At 47.8% G+C, this 11,051-nt stretch overlaps 1 protein-coding gene across 6 annotated transcripts in view; it reads left to right on the top strand.

The window, feature by feature from the left end:
* The first annotated feature begins 1,918 nt into the window (after positions 1 to 1,918).
* Positions 1,919 to 11,051, top strand: part of tent2 (terminal nucleotidyltransferase 2) — a 121,308-nt gene continuing 112,175 nt past the window's right edge. For all 6 annotated transcript variants that reach the window (XR_010974853.1, XR_010974854.1, XM_068029455.1 and 3 more), the window contains exon 1: positions 1,919 to 2,015. The gene's annotated coding sequence lies outside the window, so the exon portion shown is untranslated. The remainder of the gene's footprint in view (positions 2,016 to 11,051) is intronic.

Below are 11,051 nucleotides of genomic sequence, written 5' to 3'. Positions count from 1 at the left end.
ATGCTCTCACATGTGTTCAAGTCCTCAGAAGGACTTTTCCTCTACACAAGAGCAAGTGGCAGGTTGTTCAACCTTGCCCGTCTAAGAGCAAAGACCAAAGTATGATTAGATTAGATTAGAGATACAGCACTGAAACAGGCCCTTCGGCCCACCGAGTCTGTGCCGAACATCAACCACCCATTTATACTAATCCTACACTAATCCCATATTCCTACCAAACATCCCCACCTGTTCTTATATTTCCCTACCACCTACCTATACTAGTGACAATTTATAATGGCCAATTTACCTATCAACCTGCAAGTCTTTTGGCTTCAGGGAACTCCTCTTTGCTGATGATGCTGCATTAACATCTCACACTGAAGAGTGTCTTCAGAGTCTCATCGACAGGATTGCGGCTGCCTGCAACGAATTTGGCCTAGCCATCAGCCTCAAGAAAACGAACATCATAAATGCTCCATCCATCAATATCGCCGACCACGCTCTGGAAGTGGGTCAAGAGTTCACCTACCTAGGCTCAACTTTCACCAGTAACCTGTCTCTCGATGCAGAAATCAACAAGCGCATTGGAAAGGCTTCCACTGCTATGTCCAGACTGGCCAAGAGAGTGTGGGAAAATAGCGCACTGACAGGGAACACAAAAGTCTGAGTGTATCAAGCCTGCGTCCTCAGTACCCGCAGTACCCTCAGTACCCGCAGCGAGGCCTGGACAATGTACGTCAGCCAAGAGCGACGTCTCAATTCATTCCATCTTCGCTGCCTCCGGAGAATCCTTGGCAGCAGATGGCAGGACCGTATCTCCAAAACAGAAGTCCTCGAGGCAGCCAACATCCCCAGCATATGCACCCTACTGAGCCTGCGGCGCTTGAGATGGCTTGGCCATGTGAGCCGCATGAAAGATGGCAGGATCCCCAAGGACACATTGCACAGCGAGCTCGTCACTGGTATCAGACCCCCGGCCGTCCATGTCTCCGCTTTAAAGACGTCTGCAAACGTGACATGAAGTCCTGTGACATTGATCACAAGTCGTGGGAGTCAGTTGCCATTGATCGCCAGAGATGGCGGGCAGCCATAAAGGCGGGGCTAAAATGTGGCGAGTCAAAGAGACTTAGCAGTTGGCAGGAAAAAAAGACAGAAGCACAAGGGGAGAGCCAACTGTGTAACAGCCCCGACAACCAATTTTATCTGCAGCACCTGTGGAAGAGTCTGTCACTCTAGAATTGTCCTTTATAGCCACTCCAGGCGGTGCTACACAAACCACTGACCACCTCCAGGCGCTTACCCATTGTCTCTCGAGACAAGGAGGCCAAAGAAGACCATAATCACACTACCCTTTTCTATCTGTTTGCTTCACACAGCAACTGTAACATTAGGGCACACTAGGACTAAATTGTGATGTAAATAGGGGACTGACCTGACTCCAGAACAAAGCTGTGAGTCTCGCTCTGCTCCTTTTATTCATTTGTTCGTTGTAGTGTATAATGCAGTATCAGTGTAACATCAGAAAACTTTATAAACAAAATTCAGTGTAAATATTTAACGTTTTATTCTATCTGTATACATGTAGTACATGGGCCGTGAGTAATTGTGCCCAGCCAGCTTCAAAGACATCAACATCCTTCATAAAGACGATGCTGATAATTTCAAAGCACGTGGGCCCAAAAACAACACAGCCTTTTATTCTTTACAGCAACCTCGCTATCACCAAGAAAACGAATAAAAATTGTGCTTTTTAAAAATTTCTTTCAGATATATAATCAAGAAATATTCAAATCATACTAGCTAGTTTTCAAGATGCAGCACCATCCTTAACAATGGTCGATAAGGTAACGTGAAAAACAGAGAAGTTATTTGAAATCCTCCAGCTGCTCTGCACAAACTTCATCCCCCAGGCTGATCCGGAAACAGGGCGGTTTAACCTATGACTCGGAAGTTGTCGGGCTGATAGATTTGAGACGGACCTTCCTTAAAAAAAAGATGAAAACGTCGGGAGTAACGAGGAGGTCAGAAACTCGGTGAGTAGTTCAATAAACACCGGGAAAGTAGAGGGGTTTAAAGGGAAAGGGCAGCGACAGGGAATGAAACTCGGTGGCCAGAAGGTGAAGGCTGCGCAGGCCTTGGTCTGACCCACTGGCGCCAACCGGTCGATCCGCGCGCCGAGAGGATTTTTTTGAAATTGGAAGTTAATATTAAAATTAATTACCATATACGAGCGATGTCTGAAACACACTCTATGGCGCGACCAGTGTGTGTAGTGATTTAAACTCACGGGAGATAGAGAGAGACAGTGAAAGGTTCTGAATCCCGGCTGGCTGTTGATCAGTTGGCCATTAACGACTGGTCGAGATCCTCTCCGCGCGGCGAAGCCCCATTCTCCCCCCCCCCCCCCCCCCTCTCGGACGGCACGAGTCGTCGTTCCCCCCCCCCCTCTCGGACGGCACGAGTCGTCGTTCCCCCCCCCCCCCCCCGGACGGCACGAGTCGTCGTCCCCCCCCCCCCCCCCCTCGGACGGCACGAGTCGTCGTTTCCCCCCCCCCCCCCCCCCCCTCGGACGGCACGAGTCGTCGTTTCCCCCCCCCCCCCCCCTCGGACGGCACGAGTCGTCGTTCCCCCCCCCCCCCCTCGGACGGCACGAGTCGTCGTTCCCCCCACCCCCCCCGGACGGCACGAGTTGTCGTTCCCTCCCCCCCCCCCCCTCGGACGGCACGAGTCGTCGTTCCCCCCCCCCCCCTCGGACGGCACGAGTCGTCGTTTCCCCCCCCCCCCCCCCCTCGGACGGCACGAGTCCCCCCCCCCCCCGGACGGCATGAGTCTCTTCCCCCCCCCCCCCCCCACCGACAGTAAGATTCCCCCCACCCCACCCCCCCCCAAGACGGCACGAGCCCCCCTCCCCGACGGCACGAGTTCCCCCCGCGGCACGAGCCACATTTTCTCTCTTCTCCCCCCCCCCCTCATCCCGAACCCCGTTCTCTACCCCCCCCCCCCCCCCCAACACCACGAGCTCCGTTATCACCCCACCAAATACCCCCTGGCCCCCAGCGGCACGAGTCCCATTCACCTCCACCCCCACCAGCACCTGCCCTCCCCCTTGCCTGCCCCCAGCGGCATGAGCCCTGCTCTTGTCTGCCCCCCGCCGCAAGCGGTGGGTGCCCAGTTTCCCCCCCCCACCCCCCCAGCGGCACGAACCCTGTTTCCCCCCCCCCTCCCCGACCCAGCAATGCTAGCCCTGTCCATCTCCGTGCCGCCCCCAGCGACGCGAGCATGTGCCCCATCTGTGGATGCTCAGTAATTGAGTATGTTTAAGACTAAAATGGATAGCTTTCTGGATACTAAGGGAATCAAGAGATTTGGCGGATAATGCGGTGAGGCGGAATTGAGGTAGAAGACGACACATGATATTAAATGGTGCAGCAGACCGGATGCGCCATAGCCCTACTATTTTTTTATGTTCTTTGGTATTCCAAGTGTCCATTAAACTGTCTGCTGTCCCTGCTGTGCCCACTGGGCATGGAAGCCCTCAATCATACTGGCAGACACATACGCTTCTTCAAGGCCACCTGGGCAAGGAAGAGAGGCAGGCAGCTAGCCAGAGCGACTACCCCCATGGGGTGCATTATAACTCCTCTTGCAGTTTGTAGATTGGGTGGGACCTGTAATTCCTCCTGTGATAGAATGAGTGACATCCTCAGCATGAGGCTGCTGCAAAGAGATCACAAAGGGAAATATTTTCATTACCAAAAACAAGTGTTGATTTTGAATCTTGAGAATGGTTGCAGTATGTTTACGAAACCACAGGGAACATTTTGAGAATACTTCATAATGCCTACACTGTAAATCACTGGATAGAGGGAGACAGTTCCTGAAAGAATTTTAGGTCTTATCTTTGCTTTGACGCATTAAATATAAGTATAAACTAATACCACAAAAATGGGAGCTATTGGCCTACCAATATTCTATCCTTGAGTAGCTTTCAAAATTAAACGTAACTTCTGTGCATAAATCTGGAGTTGAGGACTTTTGTTTTTAAGTAGCAGTTGTCAGGTGTTTTTGAGCATTTATGGTAATTTGAAGTGACTTTTTAAAAACTTTTTCTTCTGGGAATCTAGAAAAATGATGCATCTGTTGTTTAGGGCTGCAGCTATTATTGAGGATTTGGTAACAATCAGTGTTTCTCTGATGTCCCCTGGTACAGATCAGGTGCAGTGTTTCAATAACAATTGCTCTTGGTCTCAAGTGAAGCATCCACCCATTTACCATATCACAACTAATAGTTAATAGAGGCTTTTCACCTATGAACCCTGGCTTTCAAGTACAGCACAGATTTGGTTTTAGTAAAACTCTATTTCGATAGAAGCATTTCTTGTTCTATTTCTGTTATTGTATTGTGTCAAGTAAGTGGATCAAAGTAAAGTCTGACTCGGGTATAAAATTAAAACCTGACCCGACAGCAGCCAACCCGGGCCCGAGTCCTTGAATTTTTTTACATGCCCGACCCGACCTGAAAATAACGCACTTTATTGAAACAGAAAAAAAATTGTAGATTAAAACAAAAACAATACGAAACAAAACAGTCCAGTCCAGCCCAACCTGAGCCCGAATGCTGGATGCAGAATAGAGATCGACCCGACCTGAACCCGACACATCTAGTCGGATTTGGTCGGGTTCGGATCAGGTAGCTGGGCTTTAGATTAAAGGTTTGTGGGTTTGAGTCCCAGAACATGGCCATGTAATCTAGAGCTGCTTCTGAGAAATCAGCATCCATGAGCATTTGCACTGTTCAATCTACCTCCCGTTTTTCAGTGCCAGGCTTGTAGACGCATTTTTTTGTTGGCTTACGATTCTGCTGCCAGCTAACAGCTGGTTTTAATAGTCTAAACACTGGGAACCAGCTCACATACTGATCTCTGGAATCTGAATGAAAAAAAAGGCAATATAAAAGCAGATAAAGCAAGTTCTCGAGGGATTATTAAGTTGTTAGATGTGCATCCTTTCTATGAGATGCTAAACTGAAGTCCAGTCTATTTGTTCAGGTCCTGGTAAAGATCCCTCAGTATTATTCAAAGAGGAGTAGGGAGTTTTCCAAGTGTCCTGGCCAACCTTAAACAATACCAAAATAAGTCCAGATATAAAAAAAACCCCCCAGAAAACTCAGCAGATCAGGTAGCTTCCATGGAGAGAAAAGAGAGGCAAGTTAATGTTTTCTAAAGAAAGGTCTCATCTGAAATATTAAATTTGTTTTTTCCTTGCAAACATTACCTGATCTGCTTAGTGTTTCCAGCATTTATTGCTTTTGATTCTAATTTACAGCATATGAAACCATCATTCATCTCATTGTTGATTGTCAAATGTTGCTGGTGCTGAATAACTACTATGTTTACCTGTAAACAATTGTCACTGCACTTTAAAAGCTTTATCATTAGATACAGTAGTGTGGTGGTTGTGCACTAATATCCTTTACCTGCTGTCGTTCCCCAGTCTAACCTATGTATGATTCCGGTTCCACACTTACATGATTGACTCTTAATTACCCTCTGAAGTGGCATAGCAAACTGTGACCAATGCATCAAAAACGCCTCCCCATCCCCACTGCCATCACCTCAGTGCAACTAGTTGAACAATAAATACCAGCTGTAATTCTGTGCACACTGCCATTAGATGCAGACAAATTACTGGATATCTGCAATGATGCATCTATTGTCTTCCAGCCATCAGGATTTATGCTGGGAATAATGCCACATTACAGTTTTAGCGATGAATGAGTTAATTGAGCAGCTGTGGAATATTTATTCTAAATTAGTCCCCAAATTATGACATCCTTGCAATTAGTTCTATTTTTAGGATTGGCGGCCAACATGGAACATTATGAAAAGACAAATAGATCTGAGGTGACAATGTTTCTTTTTATTTATTCACACGATGAGGGAGTCACTAGCAAGGCCAGCATTTAGAGTCATAACCGCGCAGAAGGAGGCCATCAATTCCATGCCAGCTCTCCGTGCAGCAGTCCTGTGAGTCACCTTCCTTCGCTCTATCCCCATAGCCCTGCAAGTTTATATCCCTCAAGTACCTATCCAATTTCCTTTTGAAACCATTGATCGTCTCTACTTTCTACTACCCTTGTAGGCAACATGTTCCAGGTCATTACCACTTGCTGCATAAAAATGTCTTCCTCACATCAGCACCACCCCGCCCCCCCCCCCACTCCCATCACTTGTCCACAGCAGAAGGTGGAGTTTGAATTCAATTAATAAATCTGGAATAAAAAATAGCTAGTCTAATGATGGTCATGAAATCATTGTCGATTGTTGTAAAAACCCACCTAGTTCACTAATGTCCATCAGGGAAGGAAATCTGCTGTCCTTACCTGGTCTGGCCCGCAGCAATGTTGTTTATTCTTAAATTCCCTCTCAAATGGCCTAACAAGCCACTCAGTTATATCTAAGCGCTACAAAGTCAATAAAACAGAATGAAACAGGACGGACCACCCGACATCGACCGAGGACCCGGAAACGACAATGGCAGACGCACCCCTGTAGACGCTGCAAAGTCCTCCTTACTAACATCTGGGGGCTTGTGCCAAAGTTGGGAGAGCTGTCCCACAGACTAGTCAAGCAACAGCTTAGTCATACTCATGGAATCATACCTTGCAGACAATGTCCCAGCCACTGCCATCACCATCCCCGGGTACGCCCTGTCCCACCCGCAGGACAGATCCAGCAGAGGTGGTGGCACAGTGGTATACAGTAGGGAGGGGATTGCCCTGGGAGTCCTCAACATCGACTCTGGACGCCATGAAATCTCATGGCATCTGGTCAAACATGGGCAAGGAAACCTCCTGCTGGTTACCACCTACCGCCCTCCATCAGCTGATGAATCAGAACTCCTCCAAGTTGAACACCACTTGGAGGAAGCACTGAAGGTGGCAAGGGCATGTACTCTGGGTGGGGGACTTCAATGTCCATCACCAAGAGTGGCTCGGTAGCACCACTACTGACGGAGCTGGCTGAATCCTAAAGGACATAGCTGCTAGACTGGATATGCGGCAGATGGTGAGAGAACCAACAAGAGGGAAAAACATACTTGACCTCGTCCTCACCAATCTGCCTGCTGCAGAAGCACCTGTCCATGACCGTAATGGTAGGAGTGATCACCGTACAGTACTTGTGGAGACGAAGTCCCGCCTTCACATTGAGGATACCCTCTATTGTGTTGCCTGGCACTACCACCATGCTAAATGGGATAGATTTGGAACAGATCTAGCAATGCAAAACTGGGCATCCATGAGGCACTGTGGGCCATCAGCTGCAGAAGTGTACTCGACCACAATCTGTAGCCTCATGGCCCAGCATATTCCTCACTCTACTGTGACCATCAAGCCAGGAGACCAACCCTGGTTCAATGAAGAGTGCAGGAGGGCATGCCAGGACCAGCACCAGGCATACCTCAAACATGAGGTGTAAAGCTGGTGAAGCTACAACACAGGACTACTTGCATGCCAAACTACATAAGCAGCATGCGATAGACAGAGCTAAGCGATCCCATAATCAACAGATCAGATGTAAGCTCTGCAGTCCTGCCTCATCCAGCCGTGAATGGTGGTGGACAATTAAACAACTAACTGGAGGAAGTGGCTCCACAAATATCCCCATCCTCAATCATGGGGGAGCCCAGCACATCAGTGCAAAAGATAAGGCTGAAACATTTGCAACAATCTTTGGCCAGAAGTGCCGAGTTGATGATCCATCTCGGCCTCCTCCTGAAGTCCCCAGCATCACAGATGCCAGACTCCAACCAATTTGATTCACTCCACGTGATATCAAGAAACGAGTGAAGGCACTGGATACTGCAAAGGCTGTGGGTCCTGACAATATTCCTGCAATAGTACTGAAGACCTGTGCTCCAGAACCTGCCACGCCCCTAGCCAAGCTGTTCCAGTACAGTTACAACACTGGCATCTACCCAGCAATGTGGAAAATTGCCCAGGTATGTCCTGTACACAAAAAGCAGGACAAGTCCAACCTGACGAATAACCACCCCATCAGTCTACTCTCAATCATCAGTAAAGTGATGGAAGGTGTCATCGATAGTATTATCACGCGGCACTTCCTGAGCAATAACCTGCTCAGTGACGCTCAGTTTGGGTTCTTATTTTTTATTATTTTTTTTTTAGAGATACAGCACAGAAACAGGCCCTTCGGCCCACCGAGTCTGTGCCGACCATTAACCACCCATTTATACTAATCCTACACTAATCCCATATTCCTACCACATCCTCACCTGTCCCTATATTCCCCTACCACCTACCTATACTAGTGACAATTTATAATGGCCAATTCACCTATCAACCTGCAAGTCTTTTGGCTGTGGGAGGAAACCGGAGCACCCGGAGAAAACCCACGCAGACACAGGGAGAACTTGCAAACTCCACACAGGCAGTACCCAGAATTGAACCCGGGTCGCTGGAGCTGTGAGGCTGCGGTGCTAACCACTGCGCCACTGTGCTGCCTGGGCCGCTCCGCTCCAGACCTCATTACAGCCTTGGTTCAAACATGGACGAAAGAGCTGAACTGATGAGGTGAGAGTGAGTGCCCTTGACATCAAGGCAGCATTTGGCCGAGCATGGCATCAAGGAGCCCTGGCAAAACTGAAGTCAATGGGAATCGGGGGGAAAACTCTCCACTGGTTGGAGTCATACCTAGCACAAAGGAAGATGGTTGTGGTGGTTGGAGGTTAATCATCTCAGCTCCAGGACATCACTGCAAGAGTTCCACAGAGTAGTGTGCTAGGCTCAACCATCTTCAGCTGCTTCATCAAAGACCTTCCTTCAATCATAGTCAGAAGCGGGGAGGTTCACTTATGGTTGCACAATGTTCAGCACCATTCGCGACTCCTCAGATACTGAAGCAGTCTGTGTAGAAATGTAGCAAGTCCTGGACAATATCCACGCTTCGGCTGATAATTGGCAAGTGACATTCGTGCCAGCCAATGACCATCTCCAACAAGAGATAATCTAACCATCTCCCCTTGACATTCAATGGCATTACCATCTCTGAATCCCCCACTATCAACATCCTGGGGGTTACCATTGGCCAGAAACTGAACTGGAGTAGCCATATAAATATCGTGGCTACAAGAGCAGGTCAGAGGCTCGGAATCCTGCGGCGAGTAACTCACATCCTGACTTCCCAAAGCTTGTCCATCATGCACAGGGCAGGAGTATGATGGAATACTCTCCACTTGCCTGGATGGGTGCAACTCCAACAAAACTCTAGAAGCTCAACACCATCCAGGACAAAGCAGCCCGCTTGATTGGTACCCCATCTACAAACATTCACTCCCTCTACCACCGACGCACAGTGGCAGCAGTGTGTACCATCTACAAGATGCACTGCAGCAACACACCAAGGCTCCTTAGACAGCACTTTCCAAACCCGCGACTTATACCAACTAAAAGCACAAGGGCAGCAAATGCGTGGAAAAACCACCACCTACAAGTTCCCCTCCAAGTCCCACACCATCCTGACTTGGAACTATATCGCTGTTCTTTCACTGTCGCTGGGTCAAAATCCTGGAACTCCCTTCCTAGCAGCACTGTGGGTGTACCTACCTCACATGGACAGCAGCAGTTCAAGAAGGCAGCTCACCACCACATTCTCAAGGGCAGTTAGGGGTGGGCAAAAAATACTGGCCTAGCCAGTGACGCCCACATCCCATGAATGAATGAAAAAAAGAACATGAAGCCTAAGATCCCATATGTTTTGCGAACTACTCTCTCAATATGTCCTGCCACCTTTAAAGATCTATGCACATAAACACTTTTCAGACTGTGCCATTAAGTCCATACTGCCTCTTCGTATCCCTTCTCCCAAAATGCATCACCTCACATTTCTGTATTAAATTCCATTTGCCACTTGTCTGCCCATTCTGCTAGCCTATCTATGTCCTGTTGCAGTTGATTGGTATCTTCCTCACTGTCTGCCGTGCCTCCAAGTTTGGTAACATCGGCAAATTTTGAAATGTTATTTGTATTCCAATATCCAAGTCATTTATGTATATCAAACAAAGCAGTGGTCCTCCCACTGATGCTTGGGGAACACCACTGTCTAGCATCCTCCAGTCTGAGAAAACAACCATTTACCAAGACTTGCTGTTTTCTGTCCTTAAGCCAATTTTTTATCCAGGCTGTCACTAACCCTCCTATTCCATGAGCCTCAATTTTGTTAACCAGCCTAGTAAGTAGTAGTTTTTCAAATGTTTTCCTAAAATCCATATAGACAACATCCACTGCATTCATTTCATCAGCCTTCTCTGTTACTTCATCAAAAAATTAATTAGATTGGTCAAAAGTGATCTGCCTTTTACAAATCCGTGCTTTCTCTCCTTAATTAACTCGAGCCTTTCCAAGTGCCTGTTGATTTTTTTCCCCCCGATTATTGTTTCTAAAACCTTACCCACCACTGATGTTAAACGCTGAAATAAAAACAAGAAATGCTGGAAATACTTAGCATGTCTGGCAGCATCAGTGGAGAGAGAAGCAGAGGTAACGTTTCAGGTCAGTTCAATTAATGGGCTTGTACTTACCAGGAATGTCCTTGCACCCTTTCTTGAGCAAGGGTGTCACATTTGCCACTCTCCAATCCTCTGGCACCTCCCCCGTTTCTCGGGAAGATTGGAAGATAATGGCAAGCCCTTCTGCAAACTACAACCCACTTCCCTTAACAACCTGGGATACATGCCATCTGGACCAGGTGATTTATCCACTCTTAAGTACAGCCAGTCTTTCCAGTACATCCTGCCTATCCATTTTCCATCCATTGCCTCTACCATCTCCGTTTCTACCGATATTTTATCGGAGTCCTTTTCCTTTGTAGGCACCAATACAAAGTATTCGTTAAGCCTTGCCCTGCATCTCTAAGCATGTATCTCCTCCTTTGTCCCCAATAGGCTCCACCCCACCTCTTACTACCCACTTACTATTTATATGCCGATAGATGAATATTGGGTTCCCTTTTATGTTAACTGCCATTCTATTCTTATATTCTGTCTTTGCC

Source organism: Heterodontus francisci, chromosome 4 (assembly GCF_036365525.1).
Source record: "Heterodontus francisci isolate sHetFra1 chromosome 4, sHetFra1.hap1, whole genome shotgun sequence".
NCBI lineage: Eukaryota > Metazoa > Chordata > Chondrichthyes > Heterodontiformes > Heterodontidae > Heterodontus > Heterodontus francisci.
The sequence above is the reverse complement of the archived record's forward strand: the minus strand, read 5'-3'. Positions and strand labels throughout refer to the sequence as shown.